The sequence below is a fragment of the Leptonychotes weddellii genome, chromosome 1, assembly GCF_054177405.1.
Source record: "Leptonychotes weddellii isolate Sample4059 chromosome 1, ASM5417740v2, whole genome shotgun sequence".
In the NCBI taxonomy this organism is placed as follows: Eukaryota; Metazoa; Chordata; class Mammalia; order Carnivora; family Phocidae; genus Leptonychotes; species Leptonychotes weddellii.
Window position 1 is genome coordinate 30,664,402 of NC_138369.1, and position 16,307 is coordinate 30,680,708.

A 16,307-nucleotide genomic window follows, 5' to 3' on the forward strand; every position below is an offset into this window, starting at 1 on the left:
TTAGAATTCTGTCTACCAAAAATGGGCAAACAATCCTAATCACAAAAATTTATCCATATATGTGGTTTACAAAGGTCCAACTAGGTATTCAATCTAACTGATTTAAGTGATTAATCACACACGTTAATCTCAAGATTTATATCACTGAAAATGGACTCTGATGAAAACATTACCCAAAGGGAATGTGCTCTCCCTCACTGTCCTTTCCTTCAGCTGTCACTCCCCAGTGCTGCCAAATTGACCTGCAGACCAGCATCTTCCCTGCCCAGTCCGGGTATACACCATCCATTCTCCGAGATGTGAGCAATGTTGCTGAGAACCTCGAGTACACGTTGCTCTCTCTCCTTGTTAATAAACCTATCAGACTCAATCTGGTTCTGAAACCCACCTTCTTGTTCTTAATCCAATTTCCAGATGCCCAGATCCCTATTGGCTTCTTAATTATTTACCCTCCACTGAGTATCATTAAATACTTTTCTTCTGCTTAGTGGGTTGGCTTCCCTGCCTCTAACCATACAGTCCCACCCAATTTAGTCTCCAAATTCAGACTAGGTCTTTCAGGTGATCTATAATCTCTCCTACCTAATGTACCACTGAAATTCAGTTTCCATCTGTTTATCAGTCCCTATATCACCTAAACTTGTCTGGAAGGGTTTTAACAAATTGGATTGTATATTTGAGATGATCTGAGTCCCAAGGTTGGGAATTGGTGAGCAGGAGGTTAATCAAGGGGTAGTCCAGGGATATCACCTATGGAAGGGGAAGGCAAGGGAGGGAAGAAGGCAGGAGAGGAGGAGGAAAAGGCCTCAGATAACCCAGTGGAGAGTTCCAAAGCTGAAATGCCCATTCTCAGTGGTCCCAAGCTGGGGTGAGGGGCCAAGGCTTTATACTTCCATGTTGACCCATCACTGGATATGAGCTGCCCTTAAAAAGATGGGTAATTTTAGGCAAGGGACTCTTTGAATTGAGAATAATTCAAAGAAGTTGTAGGCCATCTTCTTCAGTTGGGTGTGTCCTCATTCCTAAAGGGGGGAATAAGGCTTCATTCCAAAAGGGGGCTCTGGACAGTGAGGGAATAAATCCTTCTGCATCATAGCGTCTACTACTATCCATCTTCAAATAGAAGATGGCGTATGCAATATGCATAATTTACTTTCTGAGGCTGTGGAGTCATCCTCAAGAGAAGACCCATCCTGAGGTATAAAAGGCCATGCCATGCCCATTAAAATGTCATAGGAAGAGGTTTCATATAGGAAGCCCATCCCCTCCTGGGCCTGTTTTGCCCTCGGATCCATTCTTTTCCCTTCCCCTAGGTCACTCTCATGGCTGCATTTTCCAGGCCCCTGAATCAGCTAGATTTAACCAATAGGAGACAGTAGCTAGAGCCTGGAGAGTGGAAGAAAAAGGATAGGGGTATTTCTTCCCACCTTCTCCGTCTTGGGCAGGATCTATGGAGTGGCCATCTCTCCTGCATGGTGCCAGTTCCTGCCAAAAGACCCACTCTGGTTCTAGCTCTCACTGAGGGTCCCTTCCCCTAGGTGCTGGCAAACACTACTTCCTTCATCTGTCCGACCAGCCCTGGGGACGGTGGTAGCTTCCTCTCGTTCCTTATCTCTGGGCTGTTTCCATGTCTTCTGCTTGACTTCTCTGACTCTCCCTTTACATACATTCCCTGAATTCAATTCCTTATGTCCCACATTATCAGTATGGTCTGTTTTCCTGGTTGGATCCCAACAACAAACCCCAAATCTGAAGTCTCAAGGACAGCCATTCCAACCTGAGGAGTTGATCCCTGATCCATCTTCGTACATAGACAATTCTATGTACCAGGTTCCTGGGTGAAGCTTCCACTGCCTAGGGCAGGTATTTACTTTACAATAGCTATCACTGTCTGGAGAAATGCCAGGGGACGAGTGGACAGCTATTCAGCAATCATTCTTTATTGTGGCCAATAATCCAGACCCCCAAAGGACTTCTGACCTACCACATCTACCATAATACCTCAACTTCAATTGCTTCCCCCTTGAACATTTTGTTCAAACGTAAAACAAAATTGGTTTATCTTTAAATCTCACCTTTCACCCTACCAAATAGTCAAAATGCTGCTTTACAAATGGAAATGATTTCCAAAATGAGAACTAAAACTTGAAAAACTAAGATTCCCAAAATACTCAAAATTTCAATGTAAAAAGACACCATTTATAAAGGATCATCAACTCTAGGATTCTCCATTTTGCTAAATTCTCAATGCTTCATGAAGAAACCATCTCTAGGTGTCTCTTAAAATCATTTTACCTTGGTGACTTCATAAGATTTGGTTCCAGTCAAGCACAATTATTTCAGGATGGATTTCAAAGCAACTCCAAATTCCCATTTGTAGCAAGGGCCAACAATTTCTGCAGTTCCAAAAAATTATCTTAGCTTGGAAAAACCTATTTAAGAAACAACAAGGACAGGAAGTCATTAGCATGTTAATGTTGAAATCAAACAGATTTCCAGTAGCAGAATAATGGGGTTTTTTTACCATGAAACCTGCAGTTTCAGGACAGTGGTAGGCAACCAGATGCATCCACATTTGTAAGGAGTCCTAATATAGGAGGGAGAAAAGCCACAGAATCCAGTACTCATTAACTCATCACAGATTAGTTAACAGAATACAATTTTAAAGTAGAACTTATCTCAGCAGCAAAGGCATTCCAAACTTGATAGAGGATCCCCAACCTTCATGATGCAAAATTTCATTCTCCCCATGTCATTAACAATGGGATGAAAACGGAAATGGAGATGGTCCATTCCCAAGAATTCTGCAACTTGCCCAAGTTCACACAGCAGTGGAAAAGCCAGCATGAAGATCTGAATTCCTATATTTGTGAGACATAAACCTGCAGATGTTGCTAAACAATCTGTGAGGATCTTTTCTGAAAAATGTTTTTGGGAGGAAGAGAGAAAACATCTATCCAATAGAAAACATCACACCAACATACAAAGAATGCTTGTTAATACCATAATTGACATTCAACACACTCCTTTAATGCACAGACCTAAAAGGACTTTTCTACTCAGCGAAAACATTTTTGCAAGAAGGATTCAGATGTTTCCAAACCAAAGACATCTCAAGAGAAAAAAAATAGACCATGAAACGACACCGTTTTTAACACTGCTATGTTAAAAACATCCCTCCCAGTGGTGGAGAGCGGGGAAAAATAATGATGCGCATCGGTAAATATTAAAGTTGCAAATATGAGATAAAAATGATCCTGTGACACAGTCTAGTTACTTTAGAATCCCGTTGAACCCATTACAAATCTGCCACAAAGCACAACTGAGATTTTTCTCTTCTTTAGATATCTTCCCCTGAAGATAACTACACAAGTTTGCCCAGAGAATACTGTAGGTGATGGACTTGCAGACCCACCCCTTTGGGGCCAAAGGAAAAAGAGTAAGCTTTGAGTGAGTAGCTCAAGAGGGAGTGGTTTGAATAACTGTACAAATACAAGGTACTCAGGGGAAAAAATAAAACACTGGAAAATGTTCATCTCCCACTTCCTCCAACTTTGTTAAGTATGTTTGTCCTGATGTCCACCCAAGGGCACAGTGTGACCTTCTGTTATCAGAAAGAAATACACAGTATAATTTATCAGAATCCATCATAATGAACTTCCCACATATTGGAAACCAAAATGACCTTTCCTAGCTAATATTTATCTTGTTTTCTTCACACAAAAGGAACCACTGGGGATTCTTTTTTCAATTCATTAAAAAATGGATCCATCAGTGAAAAGAAATGTGATCTAATAGTTTTTATGCCAGACAAGGAGCCAGGAGTTTAATTTTAGGCTGAGCAGTAACTCATTTGGTCAGATTTTCCCAGGGCATACCCTAAGCACTGGCTTAAAAGGATTAACTCTTTCTTGTCACTTCTGAACTTGAGTGCATTCAAGACCATCAGTAATTCTGTGCATGGCACCAAAAGCATTTGCTTCCAGTCATTTCATTTCTGTCTCTTTTGTTTCCCAGCCATAGCACAGTGATTTCTATCCATGTGCTTCCATACTCATTTGTTTTTAATTTTTCATGATGAAAGACACCATCCATATCTAGACTTAAGAAAAAATGTTTTCTGGGGTACCTGGGTGGTTCAGTCAGTTAAGCGTCTGACTCTTGATTTTGGCTCAAATCTCGATCTTGGGGTCGTGAGATCAAGCCCCACATGGGGCTCCACGCTGGGCATGGATCCTGCTTAAGATTCTCTCTCTCGGGGTGCCTGGGTGGCTCAGTTGGTTGAGCGACTGCCTTCGGCTCAGGTCATGATCCTGGAGTCCCAGGATCGAGTCCCGCATCGGGCTCCCTGCTCGGCAGGGAGTCTGCTTCTCCCTCTGACCCTCCCCCCTCTCACGTACTCGCTCACTCTCATTCTCTCTCTCTCAAATAAATAAATAAAATCTTAAAAAAAAAATAAAATAAAATAAGATTCTCTCTCTCCCTCTCCTTCTGCCCCTCCCACCACCACCACCCCCACTCATGCTCTCTCTCTCAAAAAAATACAAATGTTTTCACATGTCCAGTCATTCTCAGAATGAACTTCAAAGACTCAGCATTTAGAGGCCAGGCTACATTTTTCATCTTTCCCCTGATGTGTTGGCACTGTATAGGGACAGTCACTCTTTTCCAACAAAAGAGCAGAATGCCTGGTTATGTTTCCTGGTACCAAGAAACTTTGAGGTTCCCAGCCAGAGGAGACCATTCTTGTGATGTTTAATTTATTTCCATTGCACATAGGAAAGAATTCTGCCTACACTTGATTTTTTTATCAAGGAAATAGTGAGGTCTTACCTCTCTTTTCTCTTGATCTCTTTGTCCTCACCATTAGTAGGCTGAATTCCCTAAGGGGATTATTCTTTTGGAATATAGTCATTTACTTGTAGATAAGCACCCTCGGAATATCTTTGTTGGTTTTGCTACACCCACCTCACTGCACACATGTCAATCAGTAAAGCATCAAGCTCCTCATCTTTCCAGTCTAAAAATTTACAGGGATGAAATATCACAGTTCCTTTTAGAATTAGAAGACACAACGACCTTAAAGCTAGATCTAATCAGGACGAAAAATCAGACTAACTCAAATTTGAGGGACATTCTAAAACGTAATTGCTTTTGAAAGTGTCAAGGTCATGAAAGACCAAAAAAAAAAAAAAAAAAACCTCTAAGGAATGGTTTCAAATAAAGGAGAGACACATGGCAACGAAATGCAATTTTGATCATACACTGGATCTTGGGACCAGAAAAAATACAACACACACAGTTTTCCTCAGAATAAACTGCATACACACATATATACATTCACACAAACATACACACACACAGCTCTAAAGGACATTACTGGGACAACTAATAATTTCTAAATACAGTCTGCAGAATAAATTACAGTGTTGTATCAACATTAAGTTTCCTGACTTTGATCATACTGTAGATAAGAAAGAGAATGTCCTTATTACTAAAAAATACACCCTAAAATATATATTTTTAAAGATTTTATTTATTTATTTGACAGAGAGAGACACAGTGAGAGAGGGAACACAAGCAGGGGAGTGGGAGAGGGAGAAGCAGGCTTCCCGCGGAGCAGGGAGCCCGATGTGGGACTCGATCCCAGGACCCTGGGATCACGACCCAAGCCGAAGGCAGACGCTTAACGACTGAGCCACCCAGGCGCCCCCACCCTAAAATATTTAAGAATAAGGAAACAAAGGCTTCCACCTTATTTTCAAATGATTCTGAGGGGGAAAAAATGGAGAGAAAGGAGAGAAGGGGAAAAGAAGGGAGGAAGAAAAGAGTGAATGACTGAATTAAAAACCAAATGAGCATAATGTGAGTAACTGGTGCATCTGGGTAAAGGGCTTATGGGAGTTCTTTATACCATTCTTTCAACTTTTCATGAAGTCAGAAATTGTGTCAAATAAGACATTAAATAACTAATTAGCAGCCTTCAATTCAAAAGATATACACAAATTATTTAGAATGTGTTACCAGTCCTAAACAATGAGGAGAGTTGATAGTTGGAATGTTCCGGTTAATTAAATTCTGTGAGCATTCACCCAAGCTTATTTGTTGTTTGTTTGTTTGTTGTGTTTGGGTTTGGTTTTTTTTTTTAAGATTTTATTTATTTATTGAGAGAGAGCATGAGCAGAGGGGAAGAATAAAGGGAGAGGGAGAAGCAGACTCCCCACTGAGCAGGGAGCCCAATGCAGGACTCGATCCCAGGACCCTAGGATCATGACCTGAGCCAAAGGCATACGCTTAACCAACTGAGCCACTCAGGTGTCCCCCAGGCTTATTTTGTATTAATTTAAAAACCACTCACATAGCACCAGGCCCTCTCTTAAGCACTTTAAAATATTAGTTCACTGAACAGTAGGATTTACTTATATCCTGATATACAGATGAGGAGAGTAGGGCATAGAGAGAATAAGGGACTTGCCCAAGGTCACTCAGCTAGCAAGCAGCTACGCCAGGATTCAAACTCCAGCCATCTGACACCAAGGCACCTACTGTTTCAGTTCCTGCACAATTATTCCCAAAAAGTATTAGTCCCTCTTCATGCTTTAGTAAATACACTGAAAATAAATCTATCTTTGGGAATTCAAGACATTGATCAGCATCCTAAAGATGAGAATTCTGTTTACGGAAAAATTCGTATAGGCACTTGGAGTGAATTTGAAAGCAGAGGAGAGCTTGGAGCCAAGGAGGTATTTTATTAACCCCTAAATAAGTTTTGCTTCATCTCTGCAAACCTGGTGAAAAACAGTGATTCAGAATTGCTGCAGGGTTCTGATTTGCTGCAGATTTATTAAAGACGTATGTCATTTTCCAAATTAAGACCAAACATGCAAGAATTCTACTAAAGTCCTTGAGTGCTTAAGCTGCCATTTTTCAAACAGATGGGAAACAACCACACTTCATATCAGAACGCCTCTAAAACATTTCAGAGAAAACCCACCAGAACCAGTACATTACACACAAAGGCTAAATTACTTTTGTTGATTTCGATTAAAGAATTCAGCATCGAAACACAACAAAAGTGGATCTTTGTCCATGCATCCACTCAGACTCATTTCCTGACAAACTCCAGGAGGAAAGCATTTCTACAAACATACAACACGGCAGATTCTCCCTTGATCACAAAGCAAAGGGTCCCTGCACTGCTTAACCCCACTGTCCTTTCCTGCCCGCCCACTAGCAGGGGAGAGTTCCAGGTTCTACCCTGCACCACCTCCAGAGTGGGTACATTTGAATAATTAGTTATTTCCAGATTCACCATCAGTCCAACTGACCTCCCACAGTGGGATCTACTGGGATGGCCTGGTGACTCCAGTTCTCAGCCCCCCAGGTACCAGGGTGCAAGGTGGAAAAATTCTTCCAGCTACTGATAGAAGATGTGACACACTTAAAAGTTTGGACATTGTGGTAAATCACTTTACCACATTAATTTCTACTCAATCAAGACAGAAGAAGATTTACAGAAGGTAAATCACTTTACCACATTAATTTCTACTGAATCAAGACATAGGTGAGAAATGTATCCTGAATTAGCAACCTGGGTTTGGGGGAGTTAAAAAAAAAAGGGAGGGGGGTTATGAGTGGAAACCAGATTAAAAGATGATCCCCCTCGGTGATGTCTTGTCTGATAAACAATGGAAATCTGGAAATAGAAGCTGCCTACATAAAATAATTCACCATTTCTTCAGGCAGAAATGAGGAAAGATGTTTCCATTTCCAGGTGCTTAAATAAAAAAACCACATTGAATTGTCTCCTGGAAATCTTCAAACAGCTTTTCCACAAAAATATGTAAAACCACATGTAACCCCTCTCTTGACAAATTTATTCTGAAACCAGTATTAATGAGCTTCTTCCATTTAAGAGTGGGCTGATGAAGGTAAATGTATTTAATAGGTTATCGACGCTTATGTGAATATATTTCAAACACTAATGCCTGGTTGATGTCTCGCTGGGTTATCATTTATAATTATCACATGATGCATGGAATTACTTTGTAATTTAGAGTATGTTCACCATCATATGTGAAAGCGGGCACGTTTTGCTGCCAAAAATGTGGTATATGCATGTCATAAATTGCTTTTTTATTGCTTGCTTAAAAACATCTATGAAGAATTTACTACTGAGCCATTTTACAACATATGAAAGCAAGCTGTAAATGAGCCATTATAGACAATAACTGTGTCTATTAAATATTAAAGAATTTTATAAATGGCATTTTAATTTCAAGTGTTACCAGTATCATCTCATCTACATTAGGTGGTAGGGAGTTCTTTAAAAAGGCTCTTCCAGTTGGAGATGATTTAAATAAATTAAATAGACATGCTGTGTTTTTATAAGGTTCACACTGTCATTTTAAGAACTGAGAAATTCCTTAAAACCACACAGCATCTTTATTTAAGTGCTGTGACACAATCCTTTCTAGTGGAATTATGGGCAAACGGTGCATTTTGTTAATGAAGAAAAACTGCAGCCTTCCAGTGACCGTGAAAAGTACACAAGCAATCGTCACTAAGTGATAATGGTTCATTGAGAGCCTATATACATAAAACAGACAAAACAAACTGGCAAGTTACATGAAATAAGATGCACTTACCAAATTCAGGGACACCCAGCATGACTCCACAGCTTGTTGTCCAAGTGAAATCGCCCAGGTCTGGGGCTGAACAAATGTGAACGGTAATGACAATTTAGCCATAAATCTCTCAAGGCCCAATTATCCTTCCTGCAGAGAGGGTTTATTTCTTTTAATTAGCCCAGTTTTTAATTGGAAATTTTCCTCTCATTTCTCATTTTTCAAATAAAACAGAGTGTGCAAGGATTTTAACATAATAAATAACCAACATAAGAATATTTTGAAGGCCGCCCACAAGTTGCCACGCACTTGAATTTTTACCTAAAAAGTTTTTATGTGATGTGATCGAACTTCTACATAAAGAAGATTAATAAAGTAAGTTGTATGTAAATATCAGTAACATCGCTTCTACTACTTTAAACATTTCGATCTTAGCTGGGGGATGGGGGGGGCAGGGTCGGGATCTGTTCACTTACATCCAGAATCTAAACCTCTTGATGGAAAGAATGATATCTTATTTCTCCTCTACCGTCATCTCTAACATAATGCCCTGCACATCAGGGGTGTTAAATATGCTTGGTTAAATAAATGAATAAATGTAAGTCTTTTGTTTCAATCCCAAATGAATGGTCACTTCATTTCTATAGCCCTAAATTCCTCACCTGTAAACTAATATAGTTCAATTAGAAGACCAGCAAGGTGCCTTAGCTGTAATGACTCACAGAGCATTTTAGAAAAAACACAGTTTGATTCAGCTATCGGTAACATACAGCTCATGGACATATATACACAGCAAATTCAGCTGTGACAGGATTGCATAGCAAGGTAACACCCACTGCAGACAATATTGGCCATTTTAATCTATTTGTGGGATAAATGCTTCTTAAGAGCTTAATCTAAACCTTTATTAAATTTCAATCTGAAAATCATCTTTTGTTTGGCAACAGTGCCCTCCTGTGGCCAAAAAAGGAAGTCTTTTGACAGTGCTAACATTAACTGATCTAGGTTTTTGTTAGAGAAGTGTGTTTTAATTTTTTAATAAAGCCATATTTATACACAGGATATAAGCTATCCTTAAATAAACATAAGATATCAAATAATTTAGATAACCACGTCACACTAAATGACATCACAAAAACAGTTAAAATATATCAACAACTTCTAAATGAAATGGTAATTATTTATATGGAATACTACAATAGAATAAACACCAGACCATATTGGGATTTAGTATTTGTTGCTTCTCCCTGTTACTTCTACAACACAAGTCAATGTTACAATCTATCAAAGGTCCCCAGGCTATTTAAAGATGCTCGGGGCTCCTGGGTGGCTCAGTCGTTGAGCATCTGTCTTCGGCTCAGGTCATGATCCCGGGGTCCTGGGATCAAGCCCCACATCGGGCTCCCTGCTCTGTGGGAAGCCTGCTTCTCCCTCTCCCACTCCCCCTGCTTGTGTTCCCTCTTGCTGTGTCTGTCTCTGTCAAATAAATAAATAAAATCTTTAAAAAATAAATAAATAAAGATGCTCAAAATACCCAGCCTGTATATACTAAAAGCCTAGTAGGTACTGCTTTACACCAGTATGTACTGGGGGGGAATAAAGAATAGGACTAATTCCTGTCCATCCAGAAGTGATCATCTAATTGGAAAAGACAAACATACATAGGGCAACCAAGAGCATAGGTCATTGATATTTGGTATTGTCTTTCAGAATATAATAATAAATATAAAGACTAACAATGTCAAGAAAAGTAAAATCGGGGAGGAATTCTGTAATCCAGGAAGGCTTTCTACAAGAGGCAACAATACAGACAGCAGAAGGAATAAAGGAACATTTGGAGAACAGAGTAAAGAGGTGTTTGGGGGGGTTTAAATTTGGGGTTTTGTTTTTTGTTGTTGACGGAGGAAGGTCTGTATGCATGTGTGGTTTTGTTTGGCTTTGCTCTGATCTGAGATGGTGAAGGAGGGGAAAAGGCCACTAAAGGAAACCACAGAACTCAGGGAAAGGGGGAAAGGAGCAGAGGCAGGTAAAAGGACTGACCCTATGTGGAAGTCCTACAGAAGAGCTGGACACCATCTTCTCTGTTGTCTTCATGTTCGTGGGTCACCTCTGTGGGATTCCTTCAACAAGTATTTTTTTATCAACTCTCCTGCACCAGACCCTGTGTTGGGTGCTGTGCGCAGAGGATGGATAAGGTCCTGGGAGTCCTGGAGTTTGTGTTCCAGCACGGGGAGACGGGCAAACAGGTAAACGAGCGTGAATAAGAGAACTGTGGGTTGAGATAAGTGTAACCAAGAAAACGAAAGTGAAGAGTGTAACAGAGACTGGTTGGCCTTGGAGCACGAGAAGCTACCTGGACTGAGTGTTCAGGGAGAGCCTGTCTGAGAAGGTGATTCTGACATAATGGTGAATGACAAAATGTGGACTTCCGGGGGAAAAAGATCCCAGGGAGAGAAACAGCATGGGCCTGAGGGAACCACAGGCCAAACTAAGCCTGGTATAGTCAGGAGCAGAGAGGCAGTCAGAGTGGAGCTAGGGGAGTGAGGGGTATGAGATGATGTCAGAGAGATCCCAGGGGCAGAGGACGAGAGAGCTTGCAAATCATAGAGGGGAGGTGGGATTTGATTCCACATGTGCTGTGAGAGTTTTAAACAGGACAGAAGTTATGATCCCAGGGTCCTGGGATCGAGTCCCACATCGGGCTCCCGGCTCAGCGGGGAGCCTGCTTCTCCCTCTGACCCTCTCCCCTCTCATGCTGTTTCCCTCTCGCTCACTCTCTAAAAAATAAATAAAATCTTTAAAAAAAATAAAAAAAAATAATAATAAACAGGACAGAAGTTGAAGATGGGTTAGGTTTCAAAAGTGCCCTCCAGGGCACCTGGCTCAGTCGGTTAAGCATCTGCCTTCGGCTCAGGTCGTGATCCCAGGGTCCTTGGATGGAGCCCCACATCAGGCTCCCTGCTCTGCAGGAAGCCTGCTTCTCCCTCTCCCTCTGCCTGCCGCTGCCCCTGCTTGTGCTCTCTCTCTCTGTCAAATAAATAAATAACATCTTTAAAAAAAAAAAAAGTGCCCTCCAGCTGCTAGATGGAGAATGCACTTTGAGGAGCAGATGCTGAGACTACTGCAGCAGTCCAAGCAAGACATGGTGATGGTTTAAAGCAGGATGGGGACAAAAGAGCCAAAGAAAAACTCACGTTCCAAAGCCTAAAACAATGCTTGCATACAACAGGTTCCTAATAAATGTTGGTGAATGAATGAGCGAGTGCCTAATCAAGAGAGTAGGTAAAACTCCCCTTTTCCCTTCATTAATCCTCTCTAGGGCTGGCGTCTATATTACCAGTGAGTTCAACAAAATTACTAACTGCCTTATCTATGCCCTCAAGAGAAGAAAAACTAGCAAAACATTTTATTAACTGCTTGTTTGGTGCACACTAAGGTCTCAACCTAGTAGTGTAAGAGGATGAATTTGGATTTGAAGCTAATGTAACATTGTGTGACAAGTACACTGCAATTAACAAAGAGAGAGAGACAGAATGAATTTAGCCAGCTATCACTAAAGTAGAGCACCAGTGAGGTCAGACTGCTTTAAGATCTCCTCTTACATACATTACTGGGTTATCTCTGACACTCAGTGTGGAGGCAAACTAATGAACCAACTTGCAAGGTCCAAGCCTCAGGTCTTGGCACCAACTTTTTCTGTTACAGGCTTTGCACATCCTAACATCAATTATATTTCACTCTTCACTTTAGCTACTAGGAAGCTCAGAGCCAAATTTATCATCTACCTTCAGCAAGTGAATAGAACTTTTCACCATGCATTTTATATACTAAATTTATACTTAGTTTGTTCTACGTTCCCTCTATCTTTCATTTCACTAAATACTTTTAAAGGCTTTCTCAAGTCTGTTTTGATGGGGACAGACACAAATACATGAATATATGAACAAGACAACATTATCTAATATTCTTTAACGGATTCAAAGTTCAATTTTTCCTATCTCTTCATCCACTTCCCTTTTGTCTACCCATTCGACTTGCCCTACAAAAGTCAAAATTCCCACCTTGACATGGCCACCTAAGGGTAAAGGCATTATCTCCAAATCATAAAATGAAAAATGTCACCGAGACTATACAACACAGGAATTAATAGGCAGTGAATCACATTGGGATTCACAGACGGGTTTCCTGGTAGGTAACAGGGTGGGAGGGAATGGGTCCAAGGACCGGGAGGGTTTGGTTTCTGTGAGGAACAAAGTCTGTTGCATACAACATAGGGAAGCAAGCGGTGAGGGGACCAGGGAGAAGACAAAGGACAAAGGGATTGGATGGGAAGGGAGTCCAAGGACACATGTTTTACAGCTTTAACAGAGCTCAGTCCTGGCTCACGGTGATTCAAACCAGACATGTCGTCTGAAATTAAGATCCTGATGATATGTGTGATCCCAGAATCCAGAAAAACGTTCATGGGCCCTAGGAAACAGTGGAAAGCCACACCTGATGGTTTTAGATTTTAAGTCAAAAGAAGAGAATCAAAGAATCTGATAGCGTGGTAATACTTTAACAGATGGGTACTCAGGGTCCAACACTGGACCCCTCAGTTCACTTCTCATCTCATTTAATCCTCGAAATAATCTGATAAGGCAATTCCATTTTATTTTGTTATCAATCTTTATTTAACAAGGGAGAAAGTAAGTCATTCCGCTCACTCACCCAATAGCACAAAACAAGTAAGAGGTGGACTCAGGATTCCAAACTGGGCTGAGAGATTCCACCCTCTGGGAAGAAAGGGGAGTTTAAAATAGAAAAAAAAAAAAAAAAAAAGCCTGGAAAACCCAGAGAGGGGGCTGGAGATAGTACGTGCTTACTCAAGACTGAAGACTGGGGTTTGTGCAAAACAGAAAATCCCACTCAGAACGTCTCAGTCTGGAGACGGGGTTGTTGAGAAGGACAGAGTCTTCCTAACAACTGGCCACAGTTGAAGAAGGATGACATCGCATAAATTCCAGCCACATATCTACTTTTTCCTGTGTAAACATTATAAGATACATCAAATATTTCCAATGAAAAACTGCCCTCTGAGTTGAGATAGGCTCTAAGTGTAAAAACCACATCGGATCCGAAAGACTTAGTACAAAAGAAAGAACCACCTCATTAATAATTGCAAATATTAATTGCACTTTGAAATGACAAGTTTAGATAGGGGGTTAAATAAAATTTTGAAAGTGAAAAACAAGATCCAGGCTTATCGGTGTAACCGCAAGTGTTATCCACAGATACAGTACACTCCGGATTATTTTTTTCTTCATTTGGAAAGACCTTTTGGCGTTCACAGCAATTGTCTTAAACTCCTCCTATGATTTGATATCTGACTCAGATAATGGCCTGTGAGGCCATTCCTCTTATTCAAGACCAAAAAACACAAAACAAAACAAAAAACCCAGCTTACATTTATAATGCATTACAACCAGAAACTGAGTTTTAAGACATTTCTAGCCCAGTCCACATTTTCACACAAGTATTCACTAATCGTGTTTCATTTGGGCATCAGGGAAACATTCTGACAGCAAGTATGCCCATATAAGGAAATATAAGGAAATCGTGGGGTAATGATCCCATAATTCCAACACACAAGAGATGCACCACACACTTGAAGAGACTTCTAAAGCAGAAAAACACGGGAAGCCAGGAAGAATAACCACTCTTTCTAGTCATAAATATATGTTCTCAAGGTAATAAATGCCCTATTCATCCCCAGAAGGAAGAAATGCATGTAAAAACTAAGATTATCGGGGCGCCTGGGTGGCTCAGTTGTTAAACGTCTGCCTTCGGCTCAGGTCATGATTCCAGGTCCTGGGATCGAGCCCCGCATCGGGCTCCCTGCTCCGCGGGAAGCCTGCTTCTCCCTCTCCCACTCCCCCTGCTTGTGTTCCCTCTCTCGCTGTGTCTCTCTCTGTGTCAAATAAATAAATAAAATCTTTAAAAAAAAAAAAAACTAAGATTATCATAATCTGCTGCATAACATAAAAATACACAAAATGCAGATTTATCTTTGTGACAGACAGGATGTTTAAAATTTAATTAAGATAACAGATACCTGAAACCCCATCAATTGTAATCAATTCCAAAGCACCTTTGTAAACACGAGGGCATGAGAGAGCAGAAACAATGAAGTTCCAATACGATCCAGTCTTTCATAGCCTTCCTGCCTCAGGGCTTTTGCCCATGTCATTTCTTTGGTTCAGAGCCAAACACACTGATCTGTCCTTCTCCACCTGGTTAATTCCTGCTCAATCTTCATTTCTCAGGACAGCCATAACCTCCTCGGGGAGGCACTTACCTATATTACTAAGTAAAATCTCTAAATTTTAACCTTTTCTTCTTGATTATTCAGAACTGCATTGTTATACTCATGTGGGTCTCCCCCGTAAGACCCGAAGCTCCATTAAGACAAGAATAGGTGTCCTCTCAGCATTGCATCTCATCTCCAGCCCTTGGTACTGGACCTGACATGTACCAAACATTCAACACATATTTGTTGAATCAATAAATAAATCTGAAAACCTAACCTGAGGTAGGATGTCCAATCCCCTATCCCCAACAAATTCGGGTTTTCAATCACCGTATTCACCCTGTGGCAAAGTTTTTAACTATATACACTTTCTTAGGTGTGGACCCAACTCAGAACTCTGGCTTTCCCTGAGAACATCCCAGCCCCCCACCAAACATCTTAAGAACCGCAGGGCAGTACGGTTTGTTCCATGGTTCAGCCACCCGTGGCGAAAACTCAAGCCACGCCAAGTGAAGTTTCTTCCTCCTGGAACTGAGAATTGAGACTGAGAGACAGCTATCTCTTAGTCATTTAGGAATAAACTCTTGAGGGACAGAGACACAAATTTGGGAGTTGTGGGGTGCCCATCTCTCCCTCAGTACACATAGGGGCACAAGAAAAGCCGGTCTGCACAGAGACAAGATTGACACAGCCATTCAAAGAGCAAAAATGAGACAGAGGACATGATCCAGGTCCCAGAAGGTTGTTCTATTTTTAGCCTTTCCTTGGCCTGCCTTCAACATTTCCCTTGTATTCCATAAGAACTCCTAAAAGATTTTTTAAAAGAATAATTTTCACCTTTGGCGTAGCTAGAGTGAGTTTTTAGTTGACTCCAAATAGAATTACCCCCATTTCCTAGAAGGGTAAACTGAGACCCCAGAAACTACCTTCCCAAGGTTACAAAGCTAATTGGTGGTACCTCTGGGGTTCATACCCAAGCCTCCCCCAACAAGAACAACTCTGTCTGCCCTGTCCAGCTGGGAGCTCCTAGCCACGTGGGCCATTAAATGTGAGTTAACTTCCATGAAATAAAACTTTAAATTGAGTTCATCAGTGGCACTAGGCACATTTCCAGTGCTCAACAGCTCCACGTAGTGAATGGTATATTATAGAGCACATTTATAGAACATCTCCACCCCTGCAGAAAGTTCTATTGGACAGCACTGGATCCATGAAGGGTCCCCTTAATTTGAAAACTCTAAAATGAGATGAGAGCGGCGGAGCAAGATGGCAGAGGAGTAGGAGACCTGGATTTCGTCTCCTCTCAGGAATTCAACTGGATAGGGATCAAACCATTCTGAACACCTACAAACTCAACAGGAGACCGAAGAAAAGAAGAGCAACAACTCTCT

General features: G+C 41.0%; 1 non-coding gene across 1 annotated transcript in view; it reads right to left on the reverse strand.

Moving 5' to 3' along the window:
• Positions 1 to 2,309: 2,309 nt before the first annotated feature.
• Positions 2,310 to 16,307, reverse strand: part of TAFA4 (TAFA chemokine like family member 4) — a 45,409-nt gene continuing 31,411 nt past the window's right edge. Inside the window, exons 2-3 of the transcript XR_014145445.1 lie at positions 8,649 to 8,714; positions 2,310 to 2,432 (exon numbers count right to left, since the gene is read on the reverse strand). This is a non-coding gene — a transcript (TAFA chemokine like family member 4). The remainder of the gene's footprint in view (positions 2,433 to 8,648; positions 8,715 to 16,307) is intronic.